Source organism: Zingiber officinale, chromosome 3A, assembly GCF_018446385.1.
Source record: "Zingiber officinale cultivar Zhangliang chromosome 3A, Zo_v1.1, whole genome shotgun sequence".
NCBI classification, from domain to species: Eukaryota; Viridiplantae; Streptophyta; class Magnoliopsida; order Zingiberales; family Zingiberaceae; genus Zingiber; species Zingiber officinale.
Genome location: NC_055990.1, coordinates 74,821,791 through 74,839,260, shown reverse-complemented (window position 1 = coordinate 74,839,260; position 17,470 = coordinate 74,821,791).

Sequence of the window (17,470 nt, the reverse complement as noted above, 5' to 3'; positions counted from 1 at the left end):
GCGGGTAGGGGCGCTGCCCCTGGCCCCGCAAGGGGATTCGTTCCGTGATTGCGCCCGAAAATCGTAAACGGGACTGCCGAGAAATTTTACTCATAAAAGTTATAAAAATTATGGAAAAATTACAGAAAATTATGAAAATATATAATTTAGAATTATATATTATTTTTGTGATAGTCATGGCCCAAAAAGACCCAATTGGATTGGTATATTTGTGTTGTAATTCATATTACGGCCTGCGTGCCGTCATTTGTATTGTGTGTGCTATATATTTGATACGCGACCTGCGCGTCGTGCCTTTCTCCATTTATTCTTGTTGTAAATTAGTTTAGACTCGAATGTAACTCAAGTTTCAAAATTGTAATCTACAAAATTGGAGCGGTGGAAGGTCCACTCGAGACGGAGTTACGAGGAGGGCGCGAGTAACACAAGGTGATCAAAGGGAGGAGCTTGAGAAGCTGTTGACCTTAGGTTGACCATCCGATCTTCTCATTGGCTTGAGAAGATTGTAGTAGGGTCATGACTAATCACAAATAAATTTAATTAATTGCTTGTGTGTATGTGATGCATGATTAGTAATTAATTAATGCCTAAGGATTAGATTAGATCTAAATCATGTACAAGATGCACCCTCTCGATTAGATTAGATCTCAATCGCATCAACTCTAATGTCTACCATGCCGTGATACCTATCACTACCTCGATCACATGTGTTGTTGAATCTTCCAAAGCAGAGCAACACATATTATCTTGGTAGGGTACGGAGGGGCAATCTTGGTCCCGCTTATCAACGCATGGGCGAGTACAAACTCAATTAGATTGAGTATTCCTAGTTAACTCGGTTGGATCGAGTACAACTATAGACATTATTCCAATGGTTGGAAAGATAGGACATAAATCACATTTATATTAATTCTTCGGCGTATTAGCCAAAGCTAACTCAAATTTTAATATAACTGTGGATAATGATCCTATAAACAAGAGTTGCATAGAGATGTAATTGGTAAATCGTTACCTACCGATCATACTAAGTCTTGGGCGATTTAGCCAAAGCTAACTCAAGGCATAGTATGATGTGGATCTTGTCCCACATGAATTATAGAATTCAGTGGGAGCATCATTTAGTTAAAGGTCTAATTAAATGATTTAAAAGAATATGATATTTGTTTTCTGCATTTTTCTGTTGTAGATAACCATGACGTCGAATACGAACTCTTTCTCCCTGCGTTCTGTCCTTGAGAAGGACAAGCTCAACGGAGCAAATTTCCTGGACTGGTACAGGAACTTGAGAATAGTTCTCACCCAGGAATGTAAACTGTACATTCTGGAGCAGCCCATTCTGGAGGCTCCTCCTGCCAATGCCACGCGAGCAGACAAAGATGCTTACAAGAAGCATCAAGATGGCGCATTAGATGTGTCCTGTCTAATGCTCACGACCATGAACTCTGAGCTTTAGAAGCAACACGAGTTGATGGGCGCTTACGATATGGTTGAACATCTTCGTCAACTGTATCAAGGAAAAGAGAGGCATGAGAGATTTGAGATCTCAAGGGCACTATTTCAGTGCAAGATATCAGATGGGGCTCCCGTAGGCCCATATGTACTCAAAATGATTGGGTACATAGAAAACCTACAGAGGTTGGGATTCCCGCTTGGCCAAGATCTGGCCACTGACCTGATCTTGCAATCCTTGCCAGATAGCTATAGTCAATTCGTTCTAAACTACAATATGAACGAAATTGACAAACCACTGCCCGAGCTGCTTAGCATGTTGAGAACTGCTGAGCTGAACCTTAAGAAGGCAAAGCCCCACTCTGTTCTAATGGTTCAAAAACACAAGGGAAAGGGTAAGCCCAAAGGCAAAGGAAAGTCCCAAGCCAAGGGCAAAGGCAAGGCACTGAAGCCTAAAGGAGGGGTCGCCAAGGATGCTACCTGCTTCCACTGCGGTCAGACCGGGCACTTGAAGAGGAACTGCAAGGTGTACCTAGAAGATCTTAAGAAAAAGCGAAGTGAGACTTCCACTTCAAGTATATATGCTATAGATGTCAATTTATCTATTTCTTCATCATGGGTATTAGATACCGGATGTGTTTCTCACATTTGTACTAATGTGCAGGCGCTGAGAAATAGCAGGACATTGTCAAAGGGCGAGGTGTACCTACGCGTAGGCAATGGAGCACGGGTTGCTGCTGTTGCTGTAGGGACTTATTTTCTATCTCTGTCCTCTGGGCTTGTACTAGAGTTGGATGATTGTTGTTATGTGTCTGCTTTAACAAAGAACATAATTTTAGTTTCTTGTTTGGACAAGAAAGGTTTCTCTTTTATAATAAAGGACAAATGTTGTTCAGTTTATTTAAAAGATATGTTCGATTGTAGTGCACCTCTGATGAACGGATTCTACATTTTAGACCTTGAAAGCCCTATCTATAACATAAATACCAAAAGGTTCAAGTCAAATGACATGAACCAAACCTATATCTGGCACTGTCGCTTAGGTCATATAAATGACAAGCGCTTATCCCAGCTCCATAAGAATGGTTTGCTGGACTCATTTGATTTTGAATCTTATGAGACGTGCAAATCATGCCTACTAAGCAAGATGACCAAGACTCCCTTTAGTAGGCACAGCGAAAGAGCGACTGATTTGTTAGGACTTATACATAGTGATGTATGTGGCCCTTTCAATGTCGCTGCTAGAGGCGGTTATAGGTACTTCATCACATTTACTGATGACTTCAGTAGATATGGTTATGTGTACTTGATGACACATAAGTCAGAATCCTTTGAAAAGTTCAAAGAATTCAAGAATGAAGTACAAAACCAGCTTGGTAAGAGTATTAAGATACTTCGATCAGATCGAGGTGGAGAATACCTTAGCCATGAGTTTCGTGACTATCTAGCTGAGTGTGGGATTCTATCACAACTCACTCCTCCTGGAACACCACAATGGAATGGTGTATCCGAAAGGAGGAACCATACTCTATTAGATATGGTATGGTCTATGATGAGTCACACAGATCTTCCTACATTTCTTTGGGGCTATGCTCTAGACACGGTAGCTTTTATACTCAACCGAGTTCCATCCAAGGTCGTGATAAAGACACCATATAGGATATGGACTGGGAGAGATGCTCAGGTGTCTTTTATGAGGATTTGGGATTGTGAGGCTTACGTTAGATGTCAAGTCTCAGACAAATTAGGACCCAAATCTGACAAGTGCTACTTTATTGGATATCCCAAGGAAACTAAGGGATATTACTTCTACATTCCTAGTCAGCACAAGGTAGTTGTGGCAAAGACTGGGGTCTTTCTAGAAAGGGACTTTGTTTCTAGAAAGAGTAGTGGGAGTACGTTGGATTTTGAAGAAGTTCAAGATACGGACCATAGCACTGAAGCTTCGATGGAAGTTGAACTGGAACCACAAAGTGTTGTGGATGATGTTGTTCCACAAGGAGTTGAGAAATAACAACCAGTTCGAGTAAACATACCTCTTCGCAGGTTTGACAGGGTACGTCGTCAGCCTGAGAGATACTCATTTCTCTTGTCTAACCATGATGACGTTGTGCTCATAGAGGATGAGCCTACCACCTATCAGAAAGCTGTGATGAGACCAGATTCCGAGAAATGACTAGAGGCCATGAGATCCAAAATGAAATCCATGTACACCAACCAAGTATGGACTTTGGTTGATCCACCTAAAGGGGTAAAACCCATTGGGTGTAAGTGGGTCTTTAAGAGAAAGACTAAAATGGATGGACTTATCTATAAGGGTCGCTTGGTAGCTAAAGGTTTCAAGCAAATTCATGGTATTGACTATGATGAAACCTTTTCTCCAGTAGCGATGTTTAAGTCCATTCGGATCATGCTTGCTATTGCAGCATACCATGACTATAAGATATGGCAGATGGATGTCAAAACCACGTTTCTGAATGGAAATCTGCTCGAGGATGTGTACATGACACAACCTGAGGGTTTTGTATATCCACAGCATACTAGCAGAGTATGCAAGCTGCATAGGTCCATTTATGAACTAAAGCAAGCTTCTCGGAGCTGGAATCCTCGATTCGATGATGCAATCAAACAGTTTGGTTTCATCAAGAATGAAGATGAACCTTGTGTCTACAAGAAGGTTGTAGGGGACATAGTTGTCTTCCTCATATTGTATGTGGATGACATACTACTCATTGGGAAAGACATCCCTTTGCTTCAGTCTGTCAAGACCTGGCTAGGGAGTTGTTTCTTAATAAAGGACTTAGGTGAAGCATCTCGCATTCTTGGCATACAGATCTATAGAGATAGATCTAAGAGATTGCTTAGCCTAAGTCAGAGTACATATATTGACAAGGTACTCCTTCGGTTTGCCATGCAGAACTCCAAGAAGAGATTTCTGCCGATGTCACATGGCGTGAGTCTTTCGAAGACTCAAGGTCCCTCTTCTAGAGAGGAGAGAGACAGCATGGATCAGATCCCTTATGCCTCAGCCATAGGATCTATCATGTACATCATGCTATGTACTCGACCTGATGTCTCGTATGCTTTGAGCATGACGAGCAAATACCAGTCAGATCCAGGTGAAAGTCACTGGATAGCGGTCAAGAATATTCTTAAGTACTTAAGAAGGACTAAAGAATATTTCTTCATATATGGAGGCAATGACGAGCTAGCTGTAAAGGGTTACAGTGATGCTAGCTTCCAGACCTACCAGGATGATTATCGATCGCAGTCAGGGTTCGTATTTTACATAAATGGTGGTGCTGTAAGCTGGAAGAGTTCGAAGCAGGACACAGTTGCTAATTCTACGCCAGAGGCCGAGTACATTGCTGCATCAGAGGCAGCAAAGGAGGCAGTTTGGATCCACAAGTTCATCACTGAACTTGGGGTGGTTCCCAGTATCGCTGGCCCTATTGAGCTCTAATGTGACAACAATGAAGCTATAGCACAGGCAAAGGAACCTCGCTCACACCAGTGGACCAAACACATACTACGACACTTCCATCTCATTCGAGAGATTATCGAGAGAGAAGATGTGAAGATTTACAGAGTACCTACAGAGGCTAACATCGCAGATACCTTGACCAAGGCTTTAGCACAGAGAAAGCATGATGGTCACACTAGGTCATTGGGGCTTAGAGCCTACACTAATTGGCACTAGTGCTAGTGGGAGATTGTTAGTTAGAGCCCTAGAGCCAATCATTTGATGATTGTATTATGGGCTTGTTGTATCATATTCTTATATAAATAAAGGCATTTGTTTTTGGTTATTATATTTACTTGTATTAGTGCCAAATAAACTAAGTATAATAGCGTCCTTGAGTAGAAGGTTCTTACCTATATCAATCGGTTAGTTGAACCGATGGTGAGATGATATAGGGAACACTACTCTTAATCATTCCTAGTCGAGTATTAACATTCAGGGACAATGTTAATGCAATAAGACTAGCATGTAGGTCAACTCGATGACTTCATCTCACAAGTCATGGAAATAGAGATATCAAGTTAACACATGGGTATGCATTGGAGAATGTATACTGAATGACCCGCCATGAGAAAGTATCATGGATCGTTATATGAGTATCATATACTTTCTCATGTGAATATTAGTATGACTACTAGTCCTTAGACCTGAAGTCACCATGGTTCCCTACATAAGGAGTTATGTACTTTGGTTTCGTCAAACGTCACCCGTAACTGGGTGGACTATAAAGGCGATTACTGGGTATGTAACGAATTATGCAGAGCGATGTGAGTGATGTAGATGGGATATATCCCCTATATGACGGGAGAGACATCGATATTCTTGATAGAGTGAGACCACTAAGTGCATGGCCATGCCCAAATGAATCAATATGAGATATTGAGCTCATTTGATCGAGTGAGTCTACTTTGAGTTCAAGATTTAGATTGGTCAGAGGATGACACGGTCTATGTCTCACATTGATCAATCTAGATGTTTAGGATAGAAGGACACTTGTCATATATTGTGAGGAGTCACGATTAGTAGTCACAAGGTGATGTTGGATCTCAACATTCTTGTAACTTGGGTAGTAATGATGTGTTGCTAGATACCGCTCATTACTTATGCTCCTAAATGGGTTTAGGGGCATTGCCAATGTTACAAGAACCTATAGGGTCACACACTAAGGACAATTAGATGGAGATTAGGTTCATATAATGAACCAAGAGAATTAGATTCATGTGATGAATCAAATTAGATTAAGAGTAATCCTAATTGGGCTAATTGAGTTGGACTCAAGTTGATTCATGTGTTCAATGAGTCTAATTTAGATTATGACTCATTGAATCAATTTAATTAAATGAATTAGATTCATTATATTAAATTGGCTTGAATTAAATTGTTGGATTAGATCAACCATGAGAGAGATTAAGTCAAGTTTGACTTGACTTAAAAGGAAGAGGAAGAGTCAAGTTTGACTTGACTTTATGCCACATCATTTGTGACTTGGCATTAAGTGGCCATTAATGGTGTTACACATCATCATGTTTAGAACATGTGTGTGCCACCTCATGGAGGTTACAAATCTCCTCCTCATTTTAATGGCCACATTAAATGAGAGGAGTTACAATGTTGTGGCCGGCCACTTATGGGGTTTTGATGAGGTGAATTTCATTCATGCAATTTGTAACTCTCATCTTCTTCCTCAAGCTCTCCTTCTCCTCTCCCTCTTCTCCTTGGCCGAACCACCTAGGTGCTAGCACACCTATTGTTTGGTCTTCTCCACCTAATTAGTTCGTGTGGATACGCATAGAGAGTTGTCTACTTTGACAACTTGAGATCCGGCATCTCCTTGGATAAGCGGGACTCGCGAAGGGCACGCTACGAGGGTAAAACTCTTTAACATATAGTTCTAGTGTAGATCTATAGGTTGGTAAACTCGTACTCGTAGGTTTTCGAATTTTTATTCTTTGCACGGATCCGGTGGCGGGGTTTCGACGTTTCTGCGACGCGAAAAAGCGATTTTCGCGGTCCGAAAAACCCAACAAAGTCATCCAGCGTGATCCATCTGTTGGAGCATTCTAGGTGCCCTAAGTTTTGATGTTTGGGCAAAGGTTTAAGTTAGGTTTATTGTTGTATTTGATATGCATTGTGAGTGTGTAGGATACACGTACAACAAGGAAAGTCCAAGTGTGAACTTGGCAAAGGAGGAAAGTCCAAGGATGAGTCTTGGCGGTGTAAGTCCAAGTATGTTGTCTTGGCAACGTAAGTCCAAGTGTGACTTGGCAATGGATGAAGCCCCGAAGGTGAGGAGCCTCTTGGCAAGAGAAGACCCGACAATATGGACAAGGCCGAAGGAAGCTCCAGAAAGCAAGACGTGAAGGATAGGGAGACATCCGAGGGATGCGAGGCTGATGGAGGAGGCTAGAAGGCTAGGTCTAGGTTGGTCGAGCGAGGACGAGTGCTGAGTGATTGTACTCAGGGCAAAATTCTATGTGTTTTAGGATTTACTGTAGCAGTACTACAGCGACACTGTAGCAGTACTGTTGTGACATTGTAGTAGTACTGTAGCAGTCGACTGGTACACTGTAGCAGTCGACTGGTACACTGTAGCAGTCGACTGGTAGTCGAACGTTGGGTAACGGTCGGCTTCAAGGACCAGTCGACTGGTGCATACACCAGTCGACTGGTAGTGGGAAAATAGCTTAGTGTTTTCCTCTCGAGCTCTATTTAATAGAGCTCGAGGTGCTTGGGCATAATTGACGAAATAGACTTGGTTAAAGCCTATTAGAGTCTCCCAAGCCTTGGTGTGATCGTGTGTGCTTGTATTCAAGTATTTGTGGCGAGGTTTCTCCACCGACAAGGAGCTTGAGCTAACCGGAGGTTTTCCGAGGAGTCATCCACCGACGGATCGGGATCGTCCACCATACGGACAGCCGTGGAGTAGGAGCTTTATCTCCGAACCACGTTAAATCAACGTGTTAGGTTTGCTTTCTCTTGTTAGTATTTGTTTTTGTATTTCCGCTGTGCACTAATATTATAGGAAGCGATCAATTTGGGTGAAACGCTATTCACCCCCTCTAGCGGACGTCAAGGTCCCAACAAGTGGTATCAGAGCGAGGTCGCTCTTCTGCGAACTAACCGCCAAGAGAGCAAGAAGCTAGAGGAAGAATAAGATGGAGTCCGAAGGATCGCTCGGATGGGATATCCGAATTCCACCTCCGTACGACAAAGAAGACTTCAATTATTGGAGGAAGCAGTTGGAGACATGGTTCCAAATGTATTGGAACCAATGGGTTGTCTTGAGTGACCAATTTGAAGCTCCTACGGACAAGAAGGGTAAACGCCTCCGACCTCGGCATTGGACCGAAAAGCAACGAGAGCAATCGGAGGCGGACAAAGAGGTAACGAGAATTTTGTATAATTTACTACCTTCGAATATTTTGTTGAGTGTAGGTGAAACCACAAATGCAAGTGATCTTTGGAAAAAGATCATTGCCTATCATGAAGACCCTATAAAAATCCAAGGAGTGGAAGAGCCCAAGGAGAATGGCTCATTGGTCCAAGAAGAGAAGGACCAATCCGATGTTGGCAAGAGGTCAACATTCGAGGAGGAAAAGGAAGAGGAGGAAGAGAAAGAGAAGGAAGAGGTGGAAGAGGAGAGATCTTCCACATCCTCAAGAGATGAAGAAGTGGAAGAGTCCACATCTTCAAGTGAAGAGGAAGAAGAGAAATCCGAGGAAGAGGAGATCTTGGAAGCTCAACCCTCTACCTCAACTACCAAGAAGAGCACAAAGGACCACATCAAATGTTTTGAGTGTGATAAGATGGGGCACTACTGTTGGGTTCTTCGGGACGCGAAAACCGCTTTTTCGCGTCGCGAAAACCGCTTTTTCGCTTCGCGGAAACCCCGAGTCACCCAAAGCCGTAGATCCGTGCAAAGATTCGTAAACAAAAACTTTTCAAAAAACCTTTTCTTGTACGAGTTTGTAAAACCTTTAGATCTACACTAGATAAGGGTTATACCTTCGAAGCGTGCCTTTCGCATTCCCGCTCGTCCAAGGTGCCGGATCTCTAGACCGTCAAGTGTACGGTCCTCTAGAAGTATCCACACGAACAATCCTTGATGGAGAAGACCAAACAAAGGTGTGCTAGCACCTTGTCTTGTTCGGCCAAGAGAGGAGGAGAGGGAGAAGAGAGAGCTCTAGAGGAAGAAGATGACTTAATCACACTTGAATGAAAAATGAATATTTTCATTCCCCACTAGAGTGGCTGGCCACATCTTGGAGGTGTAACTCCCCACATTAATTCCAATTAATGTGGAGACCATTAAGAGTTGTAACCCCCATGAGGTGGCACTCTAAGATGATGTGGATCAACACTATTGGTCCAAATCTTGCCACCTCACTCAATGACATGGCAACAAGTGTAACCTCCTCATTTAATGTGGGCCGGCCACATTAAATGCTATGGAGGCTTGTAACCTCCATGAGGTGGCACACATTGATGATGTGGAGCAATCCTATTGGTCCACATCTTGCCAACTCACTAGTGATGTGGCAAAAAGTCAAGTCAAACATGACTTTTTCTCTTCCTCTCAAATCAAGTCAAACTTGATCAAATCTTCTCATGGTTGATCTAATCCAACCATATAATTCAAGCCAACTTAATATAATGAATCTAATTCATTAAATTAAGTTGATTTAATGAGTCATAATCTAAATTAGACTCATTAAATACATGAATCAACTTGAGTCCAACTCAATTAGCCCAATTTGGATTACTCTTAATCCAATATGATTCATCAAATGAATCTAATCCTCTTGGTTCATCATATGAACCAAATCTCCATCTAATTGTCCTTAGTGTGTGACCCTATAGGTTCTTGTAACGTTGGTAATGCCCTAAACCCATTTAGGAGCATAAGTAATGAGCGGTATCTAGCAACACATCATTACTACCCAAGTTACAAGAATGTCGAGATCCGACATCACCTTGTGACTACCAATTGTGACTTCTCACAAAATATATGACATTGTCCTTCTATCCTAAACATCTAGATTGATCAATGTGAGGCATAGACCGTGTCATCCTCTAATCAATCTAAATCTTGAACTCCAAGTAGACTCACTCGATCAAATGAGCTCAACATCTAATGTTGACTCATTTGGGCATGGCCATGCACTTAGTGGTCTCACTCTATCAAGAATACCGATGTCGCTCCCGTCATATGGGAGGGATAGATCCCATCTACATCACTCACATCCCTCTGCATAATTCGTTACATACCCAGTAATCGCCTTTATAGTCCACCCAGTTACGGGTGACGTTTGACAAAACTAAAGTACATAACTCCTTATGTAGGGATCCATGGTGACTTCAGGTCTAAGGACTAATAGTCATACTAATAGCCACATGAGAAAGTATATGACACTCATATAACGATCCATGATACTTTCTCATGGCGGGTCATTCAGTATACATTCTCTAATGCATACCCATGTGTCAACTTGATATCTCTATATCCATGACTTGTGAGATCAAGTCATCGAGCTGACCTACATGCTAGTCTTATTGTATTAACATTGTCCCTGAATGCTAATACTCGACTAGGATTGATTTAGAGTAGTGTTCCCTATATCATCTCACTATCGATTCAACTAATCGATTGATATAGGTATGAACCTTCTACTCAAGGACGCTATTATACTTAGTCTATTTGGCACTAATATAAATAAGTATAATAACCAAACAAATGCCTTTATTAATATACAAGAATATGATATACATGAGTCCATACAATCATCAAATGATTGGCTCTAGGGCTCTAACTAACAATCTCCCACTAGCACTAGTGCCAATCAGTATAGGCTCTAAGGCCTAAAGACCTACTGTGACCATCATGCTTCCTCTGTGCCAAAGCCTTGGTCAAGGGATCTGCGATGTTAGCCTCTGTAGGTACTCTGCAAATCTTCACATCTCCTCTATCGATAATCTCTCGAATGAGATGGAAGCGCCGTAGTATATGCTTGGTCCGCTGATGTGAGCAAGGTTCCTTCGCCTGTGCTATAGCTCCATTGTTGTCACAATAGAGCTCAACTGGGTCAACGATGCTAGGAACCACCCCAAGTTCAGTAATGAACTTGTGGATCCAAACCGCCTCCTTTGCTGCCTCTGAAGTAGCAATATACTCGGCTTCTGTTGTAGAATCAGCTACTGTATCCTGTTTCGAACTCTTCCAGCTGACAGCACCACCATTAATGCAAAATACGAACCCTGACTGCCATCGGTAATCATCCTGATCGGTCTGAAAGCTGGCATCACTGTAACCCTTTATAGTTAGCTCATCATTGCCTCCATATATCAAGAAATATTCTTTAGTCCTTCGTAAGTACTTAAGAATATTCTTGACCACTATCCAGTGACTTTCACCGGATCTGACTGGTATCTCAAAGCATACGAGACATCAGGTCGAGTACACAGCATGGCGTACATGATCGATCCTATGGCTGAGGTATAAGGGATCTGATCCATGCGGTCTCTCTCCTCTCTAGAAGAGGGACCTTGAGTCTTCGAAAGACTCACGCCATGTGACATCGGCAGAAATCCCTTCTTGGAGTTCTGCATGGCAAACCGAAGGCGTACCTTGTCAATATATGTACTCTGACTTAGGCCAAGCAATCTCTTAGATCTATCTCTATAGATCTGTATCCCAAGAATGCGGGATGCCTCACCTAAGTCCTTCATTGAGAAGCAACTCCCTAGCCAGGTCTTGACAGACTGAAGCATAGGGATGTCATTCCCAATGAGTAGTATGTCCTCCACATACAATATGAGGAAGACAACTATATCCCCTACAACCTTCTTGTAGACACAAGGCTCATCTTCGTTCTTGATGAAACCAAACTGTTTGATTGCATCATCAAAACGAAGATTCCATCTCCGAGAAGCTTGCTTTAATCCATAAATGGACTTATGCAGCTTGCATACTCTGCTAGTATGCTCTGGATCTACAAAACCCTCAGGTTGTGTCATGTACATATCCTCGAGTAGGTTTCCATTCAGAAACGCGGTTTTGACATCCATCTACCATATCTCATAGTCATGGTAGGCTGCAATAGCAAGCATGATCCGAATGGACTTAAACATCGCTACTGGAGAAAAAGTTTCATCATAGTCAATACCATGAATCTGCTTGAAACCTTTAGCTACCAAGCGACCCTTATAAATAAGTCCATCCATGTCAGTCTTTCTCTTAAAGACCCACTTACACCCAATGGGTTTTACCCCTTCAGGTGGATCAACCAAAGTCCATACTTGGTTGGTGTACATGGATTCCATTTCGGATCTCATGGCTTCTAGCCATTTCTCGGAATCTGGTCTCATCACAGCTTCCTGATAGGTGGTAGGCTCATCCTCTATGAACACAATGTCATCATGGTCAGACAAGAGAAATGAGTATCTCTCAGGCTGACGACGTACCCTATCAGACCTGCGAAGAGGTATGTCTACTTGAACTGGTTGTTGTTCCTCAACTCCTTGTAGAACAACATCATCCACAACACTTTGTGGTTCCAGTTCAATTTCCATCGAGGCATCAGTGCTATTGTTCGCATCTTGAACTTCTTCAAGATCGAACGCGCTCCCACTAGTCTTTCTAGAAACAAAGTCCCTTTCTAGAAAGACCCCAGTCTTTGCCACAACTATCTTGTGCTGACTGGGAATGTAGAAGTAATATCCCTTAGTTTCCTTGGGATATCCAATGAAATAGCACTTGTCGGATTTGGGTCCTAATTTGTCTGAGACTTGACGTCGTACGTAAGCCTCACAACCCCAAATCCTCATGAAAGACACCTGGGCATCTCTCCCAGTCCATATCCTATATGGTGTCTTTATCACGGCCTTTGATGGAACTCGGTTGAGTATGAAAGTTGCCGTGTCTAGAGCATATCCCCATAGATATGTCGGAAGATCTGTGTGACTCATCATAGATCGTACCATATCTAATAAGGTACGATTCCTCCTTTCGGATACACCATTCCACTGTGGTGTTCCAGGAGGAGTGAGTTGAGATAAAATCCAACACTCAGCTAAGTAGTCACGAAATTCATGGCTAAAGTATTCTCCACCTCGATCTGATCGAAGTATCTTAATACTCTTGCCAAGCTGGTTCTGTACTTCATTCTTGAATTCTTTGAACTTTTCAAAGGATTCAGACTTATGTGTCATCAAGTACACATAACCATATCTACTGAAGTCATCAGTAAATGTGATGAAGTATCTATAACCGCCTCTAGCAGCGACATTGAAAGGGCCACATACATCACTATGTATGAGTCCTAACAAATCAGTTGCTCTCTCGCTATGCCCACTAAAGGGGGTCTTGGTCATCTTGCCTCGTAGGCATGACTCGCATATCTCATATGATTCTAAATCAAATGAGTCCAGCAAACCATCCTTATGGAGCTGGGATAAGCGCTTGTCATTTATATGACCTAAGCGACAGTGCCAGAGGTAGGTTTGGTTCATGTCATTTGACTTGAACCTCTTGGTACTAATGTTATAGATAGGGCTCTCAAGGTCTAGAATATAGAGTCCGTTTATTAGTGGTGCACTACAATAGAACATATCTTTTAAATAAATAGAACAACATTTGTCTTTTATTATAAAAGAGTATCCTTTCTTGTCTAAACAAGAAACTGAAACTATGTTCTTAGTAAGAGCAGGCACATAACAACAATCATCTAAATCTAGTACAAGCCCAGAGGGCATAGACAGCTGATAAGTTCCTACAGCAACAGCAGCAACCCGTGCTCCATTGCCTACTCGTAGGTCCACCTCGCCCTTTGCCAATGCTCTACTATTTCTCAGCGCCTGCACATCAGTACAAATGTGAGAAGCACATCCAGTATCTAATACCCATGATGTAGAAATAGATAGATTGACTTCTATAACATATATACCTGAAGTGGAAGTCTCACTTCGCTTCTTCTTAAGATCCTCCAAGTATACCTTGCAGTTCCTCTTCCAGTGCCCGGTCTGACCGCAGTGGAAGCAGGTAGCATCCTTGGCGACCCCTCCTTTAGGCTTTAGTGCCTTGCCTTTGCCCTTGGTTTGGGACTTTCCCTTACCTTTGGGCTTGCCCTTGCCCTTGTGCTTCTGGACCATCAGAATGGGCTTAACCTTCTTAAGGTTAATCTCAGCAGTTCGTAACATACTAAGTAGCTCGGGCAGTGGCTTGTCAATCTCGTTCATGTTATAGTTGAGAACGAATTGACTATAGCTATCCGGCAAGGACTGCAAGATCAAGTCAGTGGCCAGCTCTTGGCCAAGTGGGAACCCTAGTCTTTGTAGGTTCTCTATGTACCCAATCATCTTGAGTACATAAGGACCTACAGGAGCCCCGTCTGACATCTTGCACTGAAACAGAAAATCTCTCATGCCTCGCTTGTCACGATATAGTTGGCGAAGATGCTCAACCATATCGAAGCGCCCATCAACTCATGTTGCTCCAGCTCGAGTTCATGGTCGCGAGCATTAGACAGAACACATCTAATGCGTCGTCTTGATGCTTCTTATAAGCATCTTTGTCACGGGGCATTGGCGGGAGGAGCCTCCGGAATGGGCGGCTCCAGAACGTATACGTTCCTCGGTGAGAACTATTCTCAAATTCTTGTACTCCAGAAATTCGCTCCGTTGAGCTTGTCCTTCTCAAGGACAGATCGCAGGGAGAAGGAATTCGTGTTTGACGTCATGGTTATCTACAACAGAAAATTTGCAGAAATAAATATCATATTCCCTTTAAAAATCATTTAATTAGGCCTTTAATTAAAAGATGCTTCCACTGAATACTATAATTCATGTGGGACAAGATCCACATCATACTACCCCTTGAGTTAGCTTTGGCTAATACGCCCAAGGCTTAGTATGATCGGTAGGTAACGATTACCAATTACATCTCTATGCAACTCTTGTTTATATAATCAATATCCGCATTTAAATTAAAACTCGAGTTAGCTTTGGCTAATACGCCCGAGTGTTAATATAGATGTGATTTTGACCTATCTTTTCCAACCTTTGGGATAATGCATATAGTTGACTCGATCCAACCGAGTAACTAGGAATACTCAATCTAATTGAGTTTGTATTCACCCATGCGTTGATAGGCGGGACCAAGATTGTCCCTCCGTACCCTACCAAGATAATATGTATTGCTCTGCTTTGGCAGATTCAACAATACATATGATCGAGGTAGTGATAGGTATCACGGCACGGTTAGGCATTTAGAGTTGGTTCGATCTAGATCTAATCTAATCGAGAAGGATGCATCTTGTGCACGACTTAGATCTAATCTAATCGCAAGGGTGCATCATGTGCACGACTTAGATCTAATCTAATCATTAAGGCACTAATTAATTAATTAATTATTAAACATGCATCAAATACATAACAATTAATTAATTAATCTATTTGTGATTTAGTCATGGCCCTACTACGATATTCTCAAGCCAATGAGAAGATCGAATGGTCAACCTAGGGTCAACAGCTTCTCCAAGCTCCTCCCTTTGACCACCTTGTGTTGCTCGTGCCCGCCTCGGAACTCCGTCTCGTGTGGACCCTCCACCGCTCCAATTTGTACATTACAATTTGAAACTCGAGTTACATTCGAGTCTAAATCTAATTTACAACAAGAATATAAGAGAAGGCACGACGCGCAGGTCGCGAATAAATAAAAACATACAACACGCGCAAACACGTAACGGCACGCAGGCCGTATTATGAATTACAACACAACCAATCATATTGGGTTTTTGGGCCATGACTATCACAAAATTTATATATAATTCAAAATTATATATTTTCATAATTTTCTATAATTTTAAAATTAATTTTTAAAATTTTTATGAGTAAAATTTCCCGGCGGTCCCGTTTAGCGGTTTCGGGCGCAATCGCGGAACGGATCCCCTTGCGGGGCCCAGGGGCAGCGCCCCTACCCGCGATCTAACCATCGCGAGGGTTCCTTTGCGATCCAACAGCGCCTAAACCCACTGTCCCAAAACGATTTGGGTCGAGACATTGCCGTTTCGGAAAAATCTTCCCGGCGGGTTCATTTTTAGCGATTTCGGGTGCAATCGCGGAGCAAATTCCGTTGCGGGGTTAGGGGCAATGCCCCTACCCACGATCTAACCATAGTGAGTTGCTCCTTTGCGATCTAATGGCACCCGACCCCGCTGTCCCAAACGGATTTGGGGCAAAACGAAGCCGTTTAAAAGAAAACTTTCCGGTAGCCGAAGCCTACAAGTGCCGAGACACTTGTGCTTCGCTTCTACGGAAAAATTAATCATAAAAACTCTAAAAACTCAATTTTTACAGAAAATCACAGAAGGTATATTTTTCATAAAAATACAAACGAACTCGTACAAGTCTTTGCACGTGGCTCTGATACCACTGTTGGGTTCTTCGGGCCGCGAAAACCGCTTTTTCGCGTCGCGGAAACCCCGAGTCACCCAAAGCCGTAGATCCGTGCAAAGATTCGTAAACAAAAACTTTTCGAAAAACCTTTTCTTGTACGAGTTTGTAAAACCTTTAGATCTACACTAGATAAGGGTTATACCTTCGAAGCGTGCCTTTCGCGTTCCCGCTCGTCCAAGGTGCCGGATCTCTAGACCGTCAAGTGTACGGTCCTCTAGAAGTATCCACACGAACAATCCTTGATGGAGAAGACCAAACAAAGGTGTGCTAGCACCTTGTCTTGTTCGGCCAAGAGAGGAGGAGAGGGAGAAGAGAGAGCTCTAGAGGAAGAAGATGACTTAATCACACTTGAATGAAAAATGAATATTTTCATTCCCCACTAGAGTGGCCGGCCACATCTTGGAGGTGTAACTCCCCACATTAATTCCAATTAATGTGGAGACCATTAAGAGTTGTAACCCCCATGAGGTGGCACTCTAAGATGATGTGGATCAACACTATTGGTCCAAATCTTGCCACCTCACTCAATGACATGGCAATAAGTGTAACCTCCTCATTTAATGTGGGCCGGCCACATTAAATGCTATGGAGGCTTGTAACCTCCATGAGGTGGCACACATTGATGATGTGGAGCAATCCTATTGGTCCACATCTTGCCAACTCACTAGTGATGTGGCAAAAAGTCAAGTCAAACATGACTTTTTCTCTTCCTCTCAAATCAAGTCAAACTTGATCAAATCTTCTCATGGTTGATCTAATCCAACCATATAATTCAAGCCAACTTAATATAATGAATCTAATTCATTAAATTAAGTTGATTTAATGAGTCATAATCTAAATTAGACTCATTAAATACATGAATCAACTTGAGTCCAACTCAATTAGCCCAATTTGGATTACTCTTAATCCAATATGATTCATCAAATGAATCTAATCCTCTTGGTTCATCATATGAACCAAATCTCCATCTAATTGTCCTTAGTGTGTGACCCTATAGGTTCTTGTAACGTTGGCAATGCCCTAAACCCATTTAGGAGCATAAGTAAT